This window comes from Candoia aspera, chromosome 12 (assembly GCF_035149785.1).
Source record: "Candoia aspera isolate rCanAsp1 chromosome 12, rCanAsp1.hap2, whole genome shotgun sequence".
Lineage (NCBI taxonomy): Eukaryota > Metazoa > Chordata > Lepidosauria > Squamata > Boidae > Candoia > Candoia aspera.
Window position 1 is genome coordinate 98,446 of NC_086164.1, and position 20,253 is coordinate 118,698.

Genomic DNA, 20,253 nt, shown 5'->3' on the forward strand with positions numbered 1-20,253 from the left:
GGGGCTGATATCTGTACATCTGTGTACCTACATGCATATGTGTTCTTTAGGATGGACCCATCCTCTCTCATGCTCCTCCCAGTTCTTGATGCCATTCACTGTTCAGACAACTAGCCCTCCAAAGCTCCACCATGAAAACTGAACCAGCACAAATGCTTAATGAGGCATTGTGCTGTGACATTTTTCTTGAATGTAAGTACATGCACACATTTACACAACTACACATGGAAGCCAGTAAAATATATCCCTTCAGCCCAAGGGACAACCTGCTGAGCCTGAAGTATGCTCCTCTTTACTTCACTAACCCTCATCCACATTGAAATCAAGAGGTTTTGACCCTGCTGGGCGCTACTTGACACCATCCCTGCACACCAGAGTGATGTGCCCCCATTAGCACATTGGTACACATGCTACAAAACCAAAAGACTCTGCTGGATGAAGGCAACTAACTTTACCATCCAGGGAAGACACTAAGGAGACCTTGCTACTCTTCCACACCTGGGTCTGATCTTCCTCCAGCCTTCTCCCTTCTACTATGTCAATCACATTTCTGTGGCTTGCTTGCTTGCTTGCTTTCTAAGCCCCATTTAAGCCTCAGAATGAACTAAAATCATGATAGAGGAGAACAACCTCTCTCCTGATTTCCAAGCAAAAGGGAGTGCCACAGATGCAGAAGAAACCACAGGCACTTCTGGGTAGTCTTGCCCAACAAGTTAGTTGGTTAAATGCATTTTCCTTAAAAGAGTCTGAATGGGTAGGTCTGAAACTCACAAGTCACAAACGGAGAATACAGAAACCAGCCCCCATCTCTCATTTAATTGTAACCATTTATCATAATTTCATTGACATTCAGGGACCAATGCTGTAATAAGCACTTACTTGCTTGCTTAATTTTTATGCCACCATGCTCCTGTGCCTTCCTGGCCATTTACAATAGAAATGGGAGGTGCTTCTGCCATTGCTAGCATCTCTACTATACTTTTCACATCAATTCCAAACATTCTATTTCTTCCTGCAGATCTGCCTGTGATCTGCACACAACACTCACTCATTAGACACCCTCCAATATTATCCTTTGTCTCGTTTTAGGGTTAAAATACTTGCAAGGCCTAACTGATTCTCCTTTCTTCTCATTCTTATGAGCCAGAGAAATAGGAAGCTGCGTTATGAAGGAGGCAGTGGCTCTGCACAATTGCTCCTGTTCTGTCTTCAGCTGTCTGTTGGTACCACAGTCCTGGCTTGAATGTCCCTCTCTTCCCCACTTTGTGATTCTGGTTGTGTTCAGTTCATTTTTCACACACATGGCACGGCTCGGACTGTAGCAGTAAGAAGGCTACTAGATACTTGTCTGCAATCCCTTGTAGAACTATGTTTCTTCAGATAATGGCTGGTTTTATTTTTTGGCTGTGCTTTATTGTGCCTTTGCAGGATACATCATGGCCATCAGAGGGCAGCAGAACCTCAACTACCAAAACTGCTGTCTTCCAAAGTTTGATTCAGTAGGAGGAGTTAATGAGTCTCTTCTTCCTCCCTAGCAGAAGAGCTGTTTGCTTAGCAGCTGGCAGGAGGAAGAGAAGGAGGGCAGATAGTAGGTGGCAGGGAAGAGATCAGTATTCAAGCAATTGGAAGAACAGGATGAAGCTTGAGAAGGATAAAAACATAATTAGGGAATGGGATGACCAACTATCATAGGGAATTACACTGCTTTCCTTGGACTGAGTTCAAGTCTTCAGAGCTAAATGAATGGCATCCAAAAGGAATTTGCTGGTGGTTTCCTTGAGAAATCCTGGAGATGGGGTGAGGTACCAGTGGCCTGGAAGATGGCAGAAGGAAGCCTACCACACAGGAAGACTAGAACTATGTTTTATTGAGATCGTCTCTAATAACAGGATCTTGCAAGTCTGCTTCTGCTTCTCCTCCCCTCCCTCTTATATCCCAGCAAGTCAGGGAGGAGCCAGCCGGAGTCTCTTCCTGACACCATCTCTTTTCCTGGGGCTTAAGAAATGATTCTGCCCTTTTTGTTTTTGTAAAGGCTTCTGAATATTTCCCTCAAGGCCATCTCTGTTGCTCTCTGTGCTATCTTTAAAAAAAAAAGGGTGGGAGGGTGAATCCAATAAACTGGATTCCAGTAGGTTCGACTTGGATGGCTGGGATGGTTATAGAGCAAATTGTAAGAATTGTCATCTTTAAGCACAGTGATGGTCTTGCCAACTATCGTTCCCTCATGTGATGGGCTGGATAATTGTGTTGGTAGTTTGTGAAAGCACTGTGTACACAATACACCTTGCTTGTAGCAAAACATCTGACCAACAGTGGAGCCAGGGAGGTGGCTGCCTACAGGCCCAGGGCTCCTTCACGCCCCATTTCTTACCCCGAACCTTCAATCTGTGGGCAAGGAGGGAGGGAGTGGAGAGCCACTCCTGCTGTTGCTCTGCCAGTCTTGAGCCCATTTATTCTGCATTCTGTAAGACTGGAACATGAATACATTACTCATTTTGCACAGCCTCTTTAAAGCAATTGTTGGTATCAATATAAACAGCTAAATATTTAACGTTCAGTTCATTTTTTAAAAATTAGGGATGAAGCACCTAATCAGCATGGGTCATGTTGGGAGGGGGAGGCAAGTGTGCCTGGAAGCTCCATGAGACCATTGGGGAAGGAGGGGTCTACATAGAAGGTGGGCTCAGGATTCTGTATTTCCATTTCCCTATATTGGCTCTTATGAATCCCAAGAAGGCTGGCTTAGTGCCTGTTGTGCCTGATGTGGAACAGCTTCTGCCAACCTCTAAGTCAAGGTATCTAATGCAGATTGAGTATGCACTGAGTATGCCATTTGCAACTGCAGCTGAGAAGTGTTGCAAGTCTCTGCAATAAAAATGAAACAAACTCTGTGGTAAGCAGTTCAGCCAAATTTTAAAATGCTGCCTTCCATGCCAGCCCAGAAATTGCCTACACCATGATAGGACTGGTCTTCCTGACAGGTGATGGACCATCCTCCAGTGCATGGGAGGACAAGCAGAGTTGGGTGTGCTATGGTGGCCCCCACAGGCTTTTCTTTAACTTACAATTAAACCATGTGATCTTCACCCCTGAGAAATGTGAAGTATCAAGTATTCAGAACAAAGACAGGAGTGGGGAGCTGACTTCCAGACCACCAGGGTGAGATGGGGTCTATCTGTGTGAAGCTGTGGATGGGCTGCTATGGAGATTGACTAATGGAATCCTGGGCATCAACTGGCTTTGACAAGGCAGCTCCTGATTCAGAAGCATGCATGCATGCATGCATGCATAAATAAGCAAGCAAGCAAGCAACAATGAGGTGTGTGTGTATTGGGGGTGTAGGGATGGATGCAAGCTCTAAGTTGTGACATCTCTTCCTTAATGGGGAGGAGACACCATCAGTGGTTAAGAAGTCTGTCAGGGGTCTTGAAGGGACCCACTCCAATCGGGCAAAATGAAAGCAAGAGGACACCTGGACCAAGGTCTGGTAGAACTTCCATGATAGGGTGCAGAAGGACCACACCTGCTGATGGAGCAAGACCCTTCCTGAATGCTCTGCCCTGTCCCAACATTTCAAGCTGCTTCCTGCTTGTGCCTCCCTTGGCAATCTTTCCAAACTCCAGAATCCAGGGACCCTTCTCTCAGTGAAGTCCTGTTTCTCTGATGAATGGGGCTTCCAAAGGGAAAGATGCATGCTTTGGAAACAGGCTCGGACCCCAATTCACCACTGCATCTCTACAAGCCATCCAAACCCCCTTCCCGATGCAGTGACTGCCTTCTCTTGGCCATGCTGCTGGAGTTAGGCTGTGCCTTGGGGTCTTTATGAACCACCAAGAGAGAAAAGGCATTGGCTCCATCACTGGTTGGATGATTCACTGCCTCTCTCATTTATGAGGCTGAGAAATGACCATTGGCCTTGTCTCCTTGCAGCATCATCTCCACTTTTTTTGCCACCAAAACACATGGGAAGGTATATGGCAAGCCTCACATAATGCAGCATTCTGGGAAGGCCTTCAGCTCTCCAGGACTCAGCCTGACAACCCAGCTTGACTGGGGTTAGAATAGGCCATGTGGCTTTCAGAGCTCCCCAGCCCACCCAGGTCAAACTATGAAGGGCAAAGGACACCAAGTGTTCTGAGCAAAAGGAAAAATCTCCTAAGAAATTCAAGTCCATCTCAATGTCTTCCACATGAGGCAGAAGTGATTCCTCCTATGACAATACAAGCTTCTGACCCAAATTTCCAGTGCTTAAGTGTGAATGTTCTGAGAAGTTATTTTTAGGTAACTTGTTAATTAATTTCTGAATGCTGCTTAATTAAGGCAGGAAGGGGGAGAGGCCCACAGTCCAGACTTCCCACTTCCTAGTTGGCACCTGCCTGTCTCAGAGGAGGTCAGGGATGAAAAGTAGGCAGCTGAGGCTGTGCCGAGGGCACTTCTCTTCCACACAGCTTCCCACTGCCGGTCCGGCTCTGCTTTGTTACTCTTGAGATGCTGCTCTGTGTATGGGGACCTCAGAAAAAGCCTGCACAACAAAGTCTGGGGCCTGGGGCTTAACAGGACCACCCAAGGCAGAGCTTCTTCCTGAGAGCAGACTTTGCAGATGGCCACAGAAGTGCCCCAGAAAGCCTGAATGGAAAAGAAAAATGCCGGGCTTCCAGTGGGAATGGCGGACTGAACGGCTGTGCTCACTGGTTCAGCGGGTGGAGCTGACCACGGTAACTTTTTTCGGGCTCAGGCAGGTTTTCCTGAAGCCCAGAAATGCTCTCCAGATCAAGGAGAACTCCCAGAATCACCCCATCTGTCCTCCAGACAGCTGATTGCAGCCAGAAGATCTCAAACAGTGTTTCGTGCTTGACTGGTAAGAGCAGCCTGGAGGCTGGGACATCACCATTTCCAAGCCATGCTGTAGCCTTAAAGGGACACTAGGACCAGCCACCCCATTTCTAAATCACCAATTTGTTTTTGGTGGTTTTTGTTTGTTTGTTTGTTTAAGTATATGTACCCCAAGAGAGGCTTTCTACCATGAGGAGAAGCTGGTTCTCTTGGTGCTTAGTGTTATTTTTGGGATTACTTTTTTTTTAAAAAAAATTCTTTAAAGTTTTGGATTTTGTTTTCCTTCCAAAGGAAATTCCAAAGATTGAGAATAAACAATTGTCTTCCTGTTGTTATTTTTCTACTAAATTTGAAGATATTAGCATTTTCCTACACATTGAATTGGCTAATTTGAACCTTCAGCTTTCTGTTTTCACTTTCCCTTGAGAACAGTCTGCTATCTCACTCTCACTTTATGTAAACGCACTTTGGAACTCTTCCATATCTCTGACTTTCACTGGTTAAGCTCCTAGGGGGCACCATAATCTACTGCGTGAGACATGGAGGATTTCAAACAGATTTTTTCTGATCTTCACCAGGATTTTAAACAGATTTCTTCTGACTTTTATCAAGCTTTTATGCAAGATATCCAGGACATTGTGGAAAATATGAGATCTAAAATGTGCCATCAGGTTGTGGATGTGGCGGATGAAATTGAGGAATTTAAGAGCAATAGGAAGGGTTTTTTTAAGACTGAGACTGGGATTTTTATTGAGATGCTGGGTGAAGATTGGATAATGGAGTTAGAGAATTTAAGGGAGAGAGTGATCTGCAAGCCATAAGTAAAATCCATCTGGTGGAATGCCATGAAAAGGACCTGGAATCTTTGAGGGGGGCAGTTGGGCTGTCTGATTCTTTTAAGAGGAAAGCTTAAAAGAAAGCACATTGTGGGGATATGTAACTGCTCAGTTTATTTTGAAGTGGGATAAGGATTGAAGAATGTTCATTTGGTTTGCTTTAAGGATTTGATTGAAGCTATTTGCCTTTAAAGATTTGGATTTACTGTTTTGAATTGGCTTTGTTTTTGGGGTTTATTAATATTAAAATTATTAAAACTGTTGTATTAGGGTTAGAGAATGTTATTTGGTTTGCTTTAAGGATTTGATTGATGTTATTCCCTTTTAAAGATATGGAATTACTGTTTTGAATTGTCTTTGGTTTTTTGGGTTTATTAAGATTGGGATTATTAAAATTGTTGTACTATTAAGTGCAATAGCAGACAATTTATGTGCTTTTTAATTTGATTCTTATTATAGTAGACAGAAATGTAAGAATAGTGGTAGGAAGGGAATAATTAAATATGTTTTTGGAGGGAAGAAAGATGTTTAGGAGGTTTCTATGATTTTTTTTCCTTTATTTTAATATAAGGGGGGGAGTAACTGTGCTTAATAATTTTTATTATGTGATAAAGTGGAATGACTTATAGAAATAATCTGGTGTTTTGGTTTAATATAGAATAAGAGTTTGATTATGGAAATTTTGTATATCCTTGCTGTTAAAAGTCAGAAGCTACATCTTTTGTAAATTAAAAAAAAATCTCTTGTGTTTCTGCACTTTTTTGTTTTTGTTTTTCTTTCTTTGTAGTTTTTTGGGTTTTTTGTTTGTTTGTTTGTTTTTGTAGTTTTTATTCATTTCTTGAAACCTAATAAAATTTACTATTAAAAAAAAGGAAAAGAAAAATGCCGCAACAGTGCACGGACTAGCCTCAAGACCCAGGAGGAAGGAGTTCACTGGGCAGAGAGTTCTGAGCCCAGAGGTGGGGGGAGAGGTGACCCAGCTGGTGTTTCATTATCAGGAGGAGGAGGGAGATGCTGAAGAGCTTGAATCAAGTGAACTCCTCCAGGAAACCTCTTCAGCCACTGCAACATGCCCTGGACTGGGTTGCTCCATGAACATTGGCTGCCTGCTACAAGCCTCTGGATCAACTCACCACACTGCTATTGGGGCACAGAAAGCTCAAAGTGGGCCTGACTCCAGGAGTTGCTCTATGAGTGCCATCCCACTGAAGAAGAAAGGAGGAAAACACTCCCCCCCCCAGAAAAAAAGGGATACCTGGACACCAGCAGGACAAGACAACCAGCTCTGTCCATTTTATTATTTATTTATTCATCCAATTTAGACACCACCCATCTCACTATGGAAGTGACTCTGGGCAGTTTACAAAAAGATTATAAGAACCATTATAAAAAGCCCAAAAAATACAAAGTTAAAAGAGAAAAACTAAACAGGCAGAGAGAGTGTCTTCAAACCACCAGCCACCCACCCCCAGGGCTGCTGACCACTCTTGGATCCCACACTAGTTGGCAGAGCCAGATCTGCCAGAAAAGGAGAGGCCAACCTCATGTCAGGGGGCAAGATGTTCCACAGGGTGAGGGGCAATGGAAAGGCTCTCCTCCTAGACTCTGCCAGCCGAAATTCTTCAGATGGGGGCCATAACATGCCCTTCCTGCTGGGCCGGGTGGGACAGGTCAGTGTAATTGCTTGTCTTAGTATTTTACTAATTGGTCCCTAGAGCCAGGTCGGTGTCACAGACAAGCAACCAAGCAACAGGGAGACCTTGAGTTCCTGTCCTGCCTTGGGCACAAAGCCAGCTGGATGACCTTGGGCCTCTCAGCAGTAGGAAGGAGGCAATGGCAAACCACTTCTGAAAAACCTTGCCAAGAAAACTGCAGGGTCTTGTCCAGGCAGCCTCCAAGAATCGGACACAACTGAACCGATTAAAAAAAAGAGGGGAGGGGAGGGGAGAAAGCACTGATCCCTAAACACCCCCCCCCCCCGGATGCTGCCAGCCCAACCCTTGCTGTCTTCTGGCTGCACTGGCTTGGATTTCACAAAATGCAGTCAGGGCCCCCGCCCTTGCCCCCTCATGTCCCAGTACCCTCCTTTCTCAGCTCCTTTTTCTCTCACTGCCTGGCACCATTTTTAGAAGTGGCAGCCCCTCTTCCAGTTCGGACCGGCTCAGCTAAACCTCGGCGGGATGCCTCCTCACCCCCACCGTCCCCTCCAGCGGTTCTGGACAGAAGGGGCATGCCCAGCGGCGGGCCTCGCTTTGGACAGTGAGCTACCTTTGTTTCTCCGGCCCCAGATGCAGCTGGCACGGGGGTCGCCTGCTGGGCTTTGGCCTATAGGAAAGTACCTGTTAAAACGACGGGTCCCCTTTTGCTCTGGGGCGCTGCGGGTGCTGTTGGGCCTCCGTCTGGCCAACCGCTTCTCTCCGATGTGGGTCAAAAGAGGAGCGCTTCGGGAGTGACCCCCGGCGCGTCCTCTGCTCGCAGACGCCGGGGCCACGAGGCACTTTTTCTGCTTGCGCCTCATAAGATCGCCAAGCCCTCCTCCGGGGAGGGGAGGAGAAGCGAGGCGAGGGGAGGGGGGGAGTCGAGGCGAGGCAAGGCGCGCGGGGAGGAGAAAGCTGCCCGCCGTGTTTCGCCGCCTTCACCCTCGCCAGTCTCGGCGGAGGGCAGATCGTGGCCGAAAGCAGCAGCGACGGCTGCGGTCTGCCCCTGCTGCTGTAAAGCTACCAGCCTCTAACCGAGAGGGCGCGAATCACTCGCAGCAGCCGAGGAACGCAGCTTTAAACGCGCTCCTTTCCTGGGCTGTTCGCCGCGCCGCCGCCGCCGCGCCCCTGCCCTCTCCAGCCTCTCGCGAAGACAGAAGCGCCAGAGGGCTTGCCGGTGGTAAGACGGAACGGTGGCGGAGAGCAGGCGTCCGCAGAGCCGCCCCGACGGGATTCGGGCTTCAGCAGCTCCGACGGCGGGACTGCGGCTGGCTCCCTCGGCTTCCTCTGCCTAGGCGTCTCGACCACCAGGACAGGCAGGTGCGGTGGGTCGTCGGCACATTTGGGGTCAGAAAGGAGGCGCTAGACGGCGTCGGAGTGGAGGGCGAGTGTTGTCGGGGCGCGGACCCTTTTCAGAGCCCGGGCAATGGACGCGAAAGCAGGCGGCCGCGGTGGCCGGCGCTTGCTATTCCTGTTGCGCGACCTCGAAGATCGGAGCCTGCAGCCCACCATCTTCCTCACACCGCCCCCGCCCAAGTTGCGCAGCGCCAGCAGCAAACAGCGGGGGGAAGTAGCAAGGGAGGGGGACGCACTGGCCCCTCGGCCCTCGTTTTCCGGCCCCCCGGCAGCTGGGGCGGTCTTGCGCCGAGTTCCGGAGAAGGACAGAGGCCGTGCGGCACTAGCCGCGTTTCCCTTCGGCCGAGACGCTGCCGGCCAGGCGTGGCCGAAAGCGCACAGCGGGCACTCTTGCGGCGGACTGCCAGAGAGACGGGCGGAGAAGCCGAGACGGCAGCGCCTGGCGGATGCCTCCCGCTGCTGGTCCGGTTGACCAGGGGCGGGGCACTCAGCGAGGGGACTGCCCGGACAGGCTCGGCGCCTCCGCAGCCCCCTGGCCTCTCCGGGGCTGTTGCCTCTCCTCCCGCGCTCCGAGCCGGCAGTGCTGGAGGCTATTCTGATTAATGGGCTGCAGCAAAGGGCTGGCGTGGGGAGGGGGGGTTGAGGCGGGGCGACGAAGCTCTGGGCCTGCCTGCTCGCAGGGAGCTGACGGGGGCGGAATCGAGCACTTGCAGACGACGCTGCCCCGGAGCCCCTCGCGCGTCTCGGCATCTGAGCGGGCGCGGCGGGCGCGGATTGCTCCGGAAGGTGAGCGCCCTCCTAGTGCTAGAGAGAAGCGTCTCTGCCCCGCGGCAGCAGTTCCGTGTGGAAGAGAGCCTGGGAAGGCGCGGAGGAGAGGGGGTCGAGTCTTCCATGCCCGCGGGGCCTCGTGGCGGGGCAGCCCAAGAGGCTTCTTGCTGGGTTTCGGGGCTGCGAGCTCTGGAGACCCGGGAGTCGGCGGTGTGCTCTCAGTGCTTCCGCGGACGTGGTTCTCTGCCCGAGAGCTCCAGCCTATCTCCAGACCTTCCCCCACGGAGGGCCGAAGGGGAAGAGTCCGCCGTGCCCGCTCCCCGGAGGCCCTGCCTCACAGCTCCAGCGGCGACTTGGGGAGGGCTGGGCCCTGGGAGTCAGCCTCTCTCCAGCCCGCCAGGAGATTGGGGTGAGTCCCCGTGGCTGGGCCGGGCCTGGCGGACGTTTGGGAGTCTCCCAAAGCAAGACGGATTGGCCCCTCCATCACGTTTGGTGCCAAGGGGCGGGGAGCCTTTGCCGGGCTGCAGGGCAGCGGCAGAGGAGCCTGAACCTCAGTTTCCCTTTCGGCAACTGCCCTTCCCCAAAGTCACTCGGTGTGGTCTGGCAGCCTCCTTAAAGTGCGGTCACCTGCAGAAAAGGCTCCCACAGCACCCCAGGTGCTAACCCTTAGCCCTTTTCTGCCTCGAAGGCAGCTGTCCTTATAACTGAGGACGAGATGGAAGGTGACCTCACCCCACCCCCAGCCCGCCCCCGCCGGTCCATCCCCCTTGCTACCGAGGGTCACTGCCAGCAGAATCAAGGGCCACCATTTGCTTGCTTTCACGTGTGCCAAGTGTGGGTGCGGGTGGTTCACAAGCCACCTGCCGAGTTGCCTGACGGACAGGGCAGGGGGGGCAGGGTTGAGGCACAGAGGTGCTTGTGCTTGATGCCTGCAACCCATCCTCAGCTGAATTATTTCTGAATGCAGGGCTAGCACCTCTTTGGAAGGACAATAGTCGCAAGTCCAGAAATAGTCTGCCTGGCTGGCAGCAGAGATGGAGTACCCCGTGCCCTGGTTCTCCTTGTTGGGGAACCCTTAGGAAATAGCTGAGCCACCAGGAATCACTGCAGGCAGCCAGCAGTAGCTGGGGAGGAGCTGCGTTGTGCACCCTCTGTATGCATTTTCTCTTTCTTCGAGGCTTCTTCTCTTGTGATCTCTTGTTCCTGACACTCGTCTAGTTTAGAGGGCTTATGGCTACTGTATCACCAAGTTCAGCCATCCCCCCACCCCGAAATCCTCAGGCTTTGTTCTTGCCTTTCTCCTCCATCTCAGTGCTGCTCTGCCTAACCCAGGGTGTTTATGGAGGCCTCACTGCCAAGGTTTGCAACAAGTAGCTCAATGTACAGACGGAGCTCTGACATAATTAGGCACACAGAGGGAGACAGTGGAGTAAATAAGGCAGCCATTTAATACGCCCCCTTTTCTACTAGCATGGCTGCTGCTGCTGCTGCAGCAAACCTCGTTTTCCAGGCCTCAGCAGGTGCACTGGTTGCTTGTCACTGGACTATCCATGAACGCTTTTTATGTGAAAGCATGTGGGGAATGTTCAAAGGCAGGAGTGGCTGGGAAAGACCCACTTCTGTCATTTCATGTCGAAAAACTAGCTGGGCCAGCATCCAATTTAGGAGTGCCACAGACACAGGACTGCGTCCTCTGCAGTTCTGGGGCAGTGGCCAGGCCATCTCAGGGGCTATCATGGATCACGCATGGCATGACCTGTTCCCCGTCCCTTGCAGCCCTGCGGCTTTGCTCGTTGCCTGTCGGCTGGCTGAGCCTTCCGAAGGGGAAGCAAACAGGGGAGTGGAAGACCATCCAAGCTCCAGGATTCTCCCTTCCCTGCGATAGTGCAGTTTTTCCAGGGTCGATCACTCCTCCTTTGCTGAGCTGCCCATTTTGCTGCTTCAGCCTTACATTTACATTTATCCAGGAAATATGTTGGCGTGCACATTTCATTTACTTCAGGCTCACTCATAAGCTGCTTTCCAACCATTTGTCCTAAGGGTATTTCTCTCAGAGTTTCCAGGTAATGGAACTTGCCTGGTAATCTGTATTTTCCAGAGCACTCTGTCATGGTTGTGCGGTCACCTTCTCTACAACCATTCCAGGCCACGCTGTCCATCAGACTTCCTCTTGGAGCAAAGAGGCTAAAAAAGTGATGGGAAAAACAGAGTATAGCCTATTTAAAATGCATTCCAACTGAATATTTTGCATGATAAAGCTGACCCTGAAGCTCTTAATCTCCAACTCTTCTTGAGATGATTCTAATAAAGAACTTTGAAATGTGACCCTTTAATATCTACAACTCCTTACCTCTCCAAATTACAGGGTTTTGGATAAGAAAAGGACAAACATAACAAAGAGGCAAACCTGTGGAATCCACAGGAGTAAGGGCTAAGGCTTATGGAAATGTGGAAAAGGCGTAACTTTGTCCTTCTAAAAATCCTTTGAAACTATGCACTAATATAAAAAACTATTCCAAACCCGGTAGTTCTCACCAGCATAAACCTGCTGCTGTTCACCACTGTAGTCCTGCTCCTTCCTTCCTTCCTTCCTTCCTTCCTTCCTTCCTTCCTTCCTTCCTTCCTTCCTTCCTTCCTTCCTTCCTTCCTTCCTTCCTTCCTTGCCATGCTGCTCATTTCTGCACTGCATGTTGACTGTTGCCAATGAGGGAGAAGCATCAGAAATCGGGGCTATTCTGCTGCTGGGCTGTGCAGAAGCAGCAGTCCAAACTCAACACTATTCAGGGATAGAGCTGGCCACAAGGACCACCAAAGGGGATTCACAGGGGCTAGCTGGGACCTGGCTTTGCACCCCGGTCCTTTAGGCCGAGACCCCAGAAGGGCCTCCGGCTGGCCTTTGTCTGCGCAGCTTCTGCTCCCCACCCGCAAGCACCTTTCTGGCTTCTGAGACTCTCCACTTTTCCTCTTTGGCAGGTGTGGAGTATCTGCTGGCTGCCACTGCTGCACCCAAAGCGATGGCACTGAGGATAGTCTGGGCAAGGGTGCCCTTCTGTACTGCTAGCCTTGGACTGTTGGTTCTAGTCTACGCCCTGCCTGCCGAAGGGTAAGGTGGCAAGGACGCGAGTCTCTTGTTCTAACATGGGTGGAAGCCGGGGCAGGTGGACTATTCCTTCTGACCCAGCAATGATTGCTGGGAGGGAGGCAGTAGCCTCCGTGTGGACCCACATTCTGGCCCCACAGGACTAATTTGCTTATTTGGAGGCTAGCTGACAAATTACTCAGCTCAGTTTTTGCCCATCCTGCATTAGAGGATGGGTGATTCAGGCAATCTTTTGTAGGCTGACTTCACTGCTGAGTTGGCCCCTGAAGCTTCTCAGAGAAAAGAAATAGGACAGCTCTGCTGGGAGCTATCCTGGGCCTCTGTTCATCATTTGCCACTTGCTTTCCATCAGGCAGGTCAAACCTGGGTGAAGCATCGGAGGCCACGAGGCCCGATTAGCCCGGCCTCTTGTCTTTCTCACAGGAAGGGCAGCAGGCCATTGGAGCCTGCAGCCCAGAGGGAAGAGGAAGGGCATGTTCAGGTGGGGGCTGGAGAGCCAGTAGTTGGGGAGGCTTTAATCTGGATTCCTGCACTGAGCAAGAGAGTGAACTCCGTGGCTTTAAGCACCCTTCCAGCTGTGAATGTATGGTAGTACCACTTGAGAAGAAGTGGAATAGTTGTATTTATTCTTTGCCTTTCTTTTTTGCATTTGTCCATGAAGATAATGTTGGCTGCAATGCATACGTTTCAGCATTAAGCCTCTCCTTCCCTCCTATATCACTCTGATGCATCTTGGGCATTTTGCGCGTGTGGGTGTTGTTTTTCTGAGTTTACTTTCAAAATTTATATCCAGAGTTTACTTTCTACCTGCTTTGCATAACTCTCCCCCACAAAGAGAATTCTGACATGTGAGCATCACTCTACTACTGTGGATACATGTAGTCCTCATTTAGCAACTGCCTCCTTTAGCAACCTTTCACAGTTATGACAGTGATGAAATGGGTCCTCACATTTACAACTTTCGCAGGTCTGTAAAGCAAAGGAAAGTTGAAGTAAGATTATAAGCACATTCATGGTTTCACTTATTGACCGCTTCACTTAATGACCAAGTTCCCAGTCCCAATTGTGGTCACTAAATGAGGACTACCTGTATAAAGAAATCTTATTTCAGAACAAAACATGGAAACTCAAGTGAGCTGCCCCATCTCCACACCCAGAAGGCAGCTTGAAAAATAAGCATGTGCCTGATGAGCAATGCTCCCAGGGTTTTTGCTTTACTAAGCAAGAGACTCCCCTATAGAACTTCCTGTTCCTCCTCACAGGACATGTGTGTGGTTGTGAGGTAGAGGGTGGGGGAGGCAGTGTTTGAAGATAATGGAAAAGCAGTGAGGAGACGTGGGAGGGTTCTTAGTGGGAGAGGACCTCATCTCAAACCCCTGGACAGTTCCGTGAACAACTACCATGACCATCTTTTCAGGAAGCACCCACTCACCGTGTGCAGGCAGAGCCCAGTGTTTTCCCCTTGCAGGAGAAGTATGCCAGCATCAGCTCAACATGCTACACCTTCTCTTCTTTTGCCAAAGACACATGGAACAGGCAGGGATGCCTGAGAGTGGCAGGCTGTTTTAGCAGTGATGCTGCACCTGCGTTGCTACAACCAGCACTTTTCCAGTCAACCTAATAATCTCAGTCCACCTAGGAAAGTAGAGATCTGGCAGTTGGAAATCCTCCTGTTCCTTTTCACAATGTAAACCTAAAATTGGTTAAACTGTTCTAACTACAAAGAGAAAAAAAATTTAACACAAACAGGCCAAGAGAACAAAACTGGCTAAGCAAAGGGCAATGAATCACAAATCCTCCAATTACACTTAATAGGAAGCAATAAATTAGCTAGAACTTGCGAACAGGAACTGTTCAATTAATAGAACAATTGTCCTCAAAAATCTCAATAGCCCTTTGCATATCCACCCTGGGGAGATTGCAGCTGCTGTGTGTTCTACATTAACAGCCCCAGAAAAAGATGGGGGGAAAAAAATAAAGGAGTGCATGTAACAGTAAACCTTAGAATGAAACAGTTTAACAATAGTGCCATTTGGATTAAGTATAACCAAGAAAGGAACAAAGGATGGAAAAACCAAAGGAAGGGATAATGAGGAAAAAATCTCAATATATGATCAAAATCAAAGTTCAGTTTTGTAACAGGCCTGTTGGTCAAGTGAATAAAGGTGAGGATACAAGTAAGACTTGAAAGATGGTGGAAGTGGTTTAATTGTTGTTCTGGTATGCCTCGGTGAAGATCTCCATTCCTCTCCCTTCCTCCATGAATATGAGTCTGCAGAATGCAAAGCACCCATTTCTCAAGCTTATACAATCATGGACTACACCCTAGAGGTCATCTAGTCTAATCCCCCTTACTCAGTGCTGGATGCACTATAGCATCTCTGATGGAAGACCATCTCTGAGCCACCTTTCCTTTATTCCTGTTAATCAGCTTTTGCTCCCAAGCAACCTCTTCCTTTTTCTCTCACTGTTAAGGCAGTGCTTTATCTCCCTGTGCTGGGTGACGGTGGAGAGAGCCACAGAGAGGGCCTTGAGGGAAACATCCAGAAGCCGCTGTTGCAAAAACAAAAAGAGCAGAAGCATTCCTTAAGCCCCGGGAAAGAAGACAGCACTAGGAAGAAACTCAGGCTGGCTCCTCCCTGACTCACTGGGTTTAAGAAGGACGGGACGAAAAGCACAACCAGACTTGCAAGTGCCTGTTAGTAAAGTCTGTCTCAATAAAGCTTAGTTCTAGTCTTCTTGTGGAGTTTGTTTCCCAGTCTGGACAACCTTGAAGGGCTAGCAGCCACTGACCAATCATCTCACTGACCAGGTGCCACTCATCCAGCATATACAATTCTCAAACTTGCTTTCCTCCAACAACCCTGCAAATGCCCTTTCTGGGCTAGATCCACTTCCCTGGGGGCGGATCATAGACATAGCATTGGAGGGAACCTCAGAGGCCATTTGGTCCAACCCTCTGCTCCTGCATTCTGCTGAAATATTCTGGACAGATGGCTCTGTGCTCTCTGTGACCTCCCATGAAGGGGAACATACCACGGCCTGAAGTAACCTCATTTGCTGGTTGACAGCCCTTTACATCAGCAAATTCCTCCTAACATATAGCCTGAATCTACTTCCTAGTAGGTTCCACTCATAGGTTCAGGTTTTGCCCTACAGGGCAACAGACGACAAGTCCACTGTCTGCTCCATGCCACAACCTTTTAGACATCTGAAGACTACTATCAGTTGCCTCTTAGACTTCACTTCCTCAGGCTAAATGTTCCGTTAACCATTCTTCATAGGATTTGATTTCCAGTCCCCTCACCATCTTGGTAGTGCCCCCCCACAAACTTGCTCCAGTTTGTCAATGTCTCTTTTAGACTGCAGTACCTAGAACTAGGCACAGTATTAAAACTGGGGCTTAACCAAAGCAGAGTGGACAATTACTCCCTATATCCAGTTAGGGCATCCCGAAATAGCATCTGCCTTTTTAGCAATTACATCACACTGTTGGTGCACATTCAACTTGTGATCTACTAGAGCACCCACAACTTTTTCACATATTTTACTACTAAATCAGGTCTCCCCATCCTAAACGTATGTGTATATATACGTATACGTATACACAGACACACAGACACACTTTTCTTCCACAGATGCAGGACTTGATATTTCTGCTGCTAAATTTCATTCTGGTTTGGGTGGGTTTTTTTGTTTCGCTTCGCTTCGCTTCGCTTCGCTTCGCTTCGCTTTGCTTTGCTTTGCTTTGCTTTGCTTTGCTTTGCTTTGCTTTGCTTTGCTTTGCTTTGCTTTGCTTTGCTTTGCTTTGCTTTGTTGTTTGTTTGGGAGGGAGGTCCCAATGTTAAATATGTATAGATCTTTTGGAAATGTCTTTTTCTCTCCTAAAGTATTAGCCACTCCTCCTAGCTTTGTGTCATCTGGAAATTTGATAATCATCCCTTCAACCCATTCATCCAGGTCATTAATAAAAAGGTTGAACAGCACAGGGCCCAGGACAGAGCCCTGCAGCACTCTACTTGATCCTCCCCTCCAGGCTGAAGTGGAGCCATTAACAAGCACTCTTTGGGTGCAGCCAATTGTAAGTCCATCTAACAGAAGCTTCACCTAGCCTATTTTACCATGCAGTTAATGCACCAGCCGAGATCCCAGGGCAGGGGAGGAGGGGTGGCTGTTGTCATCCAAGAGTCTCTTGTGGCCTTCAGGGGCACTGCTCCGTGAGTGGCTGGTTGTGAGACCCTGTTTTTCAAGTTGGGTTCCCAAGAACAGTTGGGAGTATTGCTACTGTACCAGCCTCCCTGCTGCGTGGCAACCTCCCTGCCTGAGCTGCTCGAGGCCATCTCGGGGCTGGCAGTGGAGTTCCCCAGGCTCGTGGTTCTGGGGGACTTCAACCTGCCATCCCTGGGGTGTGCCTTGGAGGCGGCTCGGGAGTTCATGGCTACCATGGCAGCCATGGACCTGTCCCAGATAATTCAGGACCTGACTCAAGACAGTGGCCTCACCCCGGACTTGGTTTTCTTGTCGGAGCAGTGTCAATGTGATCTGAGGGGAGAGTTACAGCTGTCCCCTTTGTCATGGTCAGACCACACCCTGGTGGTCCTGAGATTCTCCTATGCCACCCCCCTCCGCAGGGAGGCAGGACCCATTCAATTGGTCTGCCCCCAGAGACTGATAGACCTGGCAGGGTTTCAGAAGGAACTGGGGGTTATACCCGGTGATCTGCTGCATGGTCCAGGGGAGGCCCTAGCTGCAGCCTGGAATAGGGAGGCGGCTGGGGCCTTGGACAGGATCACGCTTGTTCAGCCTCTCTTGTCCTATCGAACCCGGCACTCCCCGTGGTTTACAGAGGAGTTGAGGGTTCTGAAGAGGATTTAGAGATGCCTAGAGTGCTGCTGGAGGAAGACAGACTGAATTCGACCGAACACAGGTAAGAGCCGCTATTAAGGCCTACCTTGTGGTGATAAAAGCAGCGAAACGTCAATACTTCTCCACTCTTATTGCATCTGCAGAGTGCCGCCCGACAGCCCTGTTTAAGATCACTTGATCCCTTTTGGGAAGGTGGGCTCAGTGACCCACCTACAGGGCCGTGCAGAGGAATTTGCTGAGCATCTGCAGGACAAAATCACTCAGATCCGCTCCAAGTTGGACTCCAGGCGTGAGGCTTGGTCTGGAGAGATATCAGGGGAACGGGCTTACCCAGTTATCTGGGAGCAGTTTGATCCTGTTGGACCTGAAGAAGTGAACAGGATCCTATAGACAGTAAATGCCACCACATGCCATCTAGTCCCGTGCCCCTCCTGGCTAGTAAAAGCAGCCCAGGAGGTGACATGTGGTTGGGTCCATGCGATGGTTAATACATCCTTGGGAGAGGGGGTGTTCCCGGCTACCTTTAAAGAGGCGTTGGTGCACCCCCTACTCAAGAAGCCATCGCTGTACCCTACTGTTCTGGACCATTTTTGTCCAGTCTCCCACGGTGGTTGAGAAAGTGATGGCTTTGCAGCTCCAGAGGGTCCTGGAGGAAACAGATTATCTAGACCCCTTTCAGTCAGGTTTCAGGCCCAGTTATGGGACAGAAATGGCATTGGCCACACTTATGGATGATCTCTGGTAGGAGTGGGATGGTGGCAGTGCATCCATCCTCGCTCTCCTTGATCTCTCAGCGGCTTTTGATACCATAGACCATGGTATCCTTTTGGGGCAGCTCAGGGAGTTGGGGGTGGGTGGCGTAGTTTTATGCTGGTTCACCTCCTTCCTCCAGGGCCAGGCAGGAGAGATTGGCCCCACAGCCCCTTCTTTGTGGGGTGCCGCAGGGATCAGTACTCTCCCCTCTCCTTTTTAACATCTACATGAAACCGCTGGGCAAGATCATCCATCACCATGGGATGAGATATCATCAGTATGCTGATGATAACTCAATTGTATATCTCCATCCCGGGTGAAGCAAATGATGCCGTGACCACCTTCTCCGAGTGTCTGGGAGCTGTGGGGGCCTGGATGGGGAACAACAGGCTTCAACTGAACCCTGGTAAGGCCGAGTGGCTGTGGGTTAATGGTTCTTCTGTATCCGGGACATTAACATCTCTGGTTCTGGATGGGGTTGCACTGCCCCAGACAGACCCGGTGCGTAACTTGGGGGTCCTCCTGCTTGAAGAGCAGGTGGCAGCTGTGGCCAGGAGAGCCTTTGTGCAGCTACGTGCTGTGCACCAGTTACGCCCCTTCCTGGATCGGGAGGCCCTTTGAACAGTCACTCATACCCTTGTTATCTCTCATATAGACTATTGCAATGCGCTCTACATGGGGCTACCCTTGAAAAGTATCTGGAAACTGGTCCAGAATGCAGCCGCGCAAGCTGCTTTTGGTGCCCCCAGAAGGGCACATGGAACACCACTGCTGCGCGAGCTGCATTGGGTACCAGTTTGCTTCCGGGTCCAATACAAGGTGTTGGTTATTACCTTTAAAGCCCTACATGGCATGGGACCAGGTTACCTGAGGGACCGCATCTTCCCCATTACATCAACCCGTCCCACCTGATCGTGCAGAGAGGGCATGCTGCGGACCCCGTCTTTAAGACAACTTCATTTGTCGGGGTCCAGGAAGCGGGCCTTCTCTGCAGAAGCTCCCGCCCTGTGGAACATGCTGCCCCCGGAGGTGAGATTGGCCCCATCGCTCCTGGCCTTTCGGAGGAGTCTGAAGACCTGGTTCTGCCGCCTCGCTTGGGGTGGAGAGGGGAATAGATCTACATGGGGATGGCTGCTATAGACCACTCCTCCCACACTTGGACTGTTTTAGATTCTTTTGCCACTTGGACTTTTTCATTTTTTACTCTTATTTATATTATTTATTACTGTAATTTTATACTGTAATTATCATAATAATTTTATGATTGTTGTTTTAATTGATTGTTGTACACTGCCCAGAGTCCCCCGATGGGAGGAGATGGGTGGGGACAAATTGGATAAATAAATAAATAAATAATGATGTTGTCTCTAGCCCTGTCTTTGCAGGAGTGGAAGTATGGAGGAAATTATGCCAGCAGGGGTATGGGACTTACCTGGAATCTCCTTAGAGATGGTCTGGGGTGGTTGATCATCATCCAACCCGTTCTCAGATCAGCTGGGTGGGGACTTGTCACAATTGGTCTTACTCTCCTAAAGACATAACCAGGAAGATCTGACAGAGAAGTCTCTCTAGTGTGTCTTGATTTTTTTTCTTCTTTCCATTGACATGACAGACTAGCCCAAAAGCATGGCCCTGATATCATTGATGACGACAGCAAAGACAACATCACCATCTTCACACGCATCCTGGACCGTCTGTTAGATGGGTATGACAACCGCCTGAGACCTGGTCTTGGAGGTAAATCCATTTTACCTGTGTTTCCCATGTTTTCTTGACCTCCTTGAACTAAAATCCATTTCTCCTTCAAGCTCCTTGTACCCTTTGTACATGGGATGCTTCTCACACACCACATACACCCCAGTGGCTGCTTACTTTGCTCTGTGCTCATGAACAGCTGCTCCTGTCTGGGGGTGGGAGAGGTGGTAAAGCCTCCAGCCACATAGCCTCTGGGTGCATGGCTGGCAGTGCAGAGCATTCACCCTCAAGTCACATCTGCACTTGCCTGGGCAGGTATTCTGTCACCCAGTGAGAAGTCCCTCCCTGA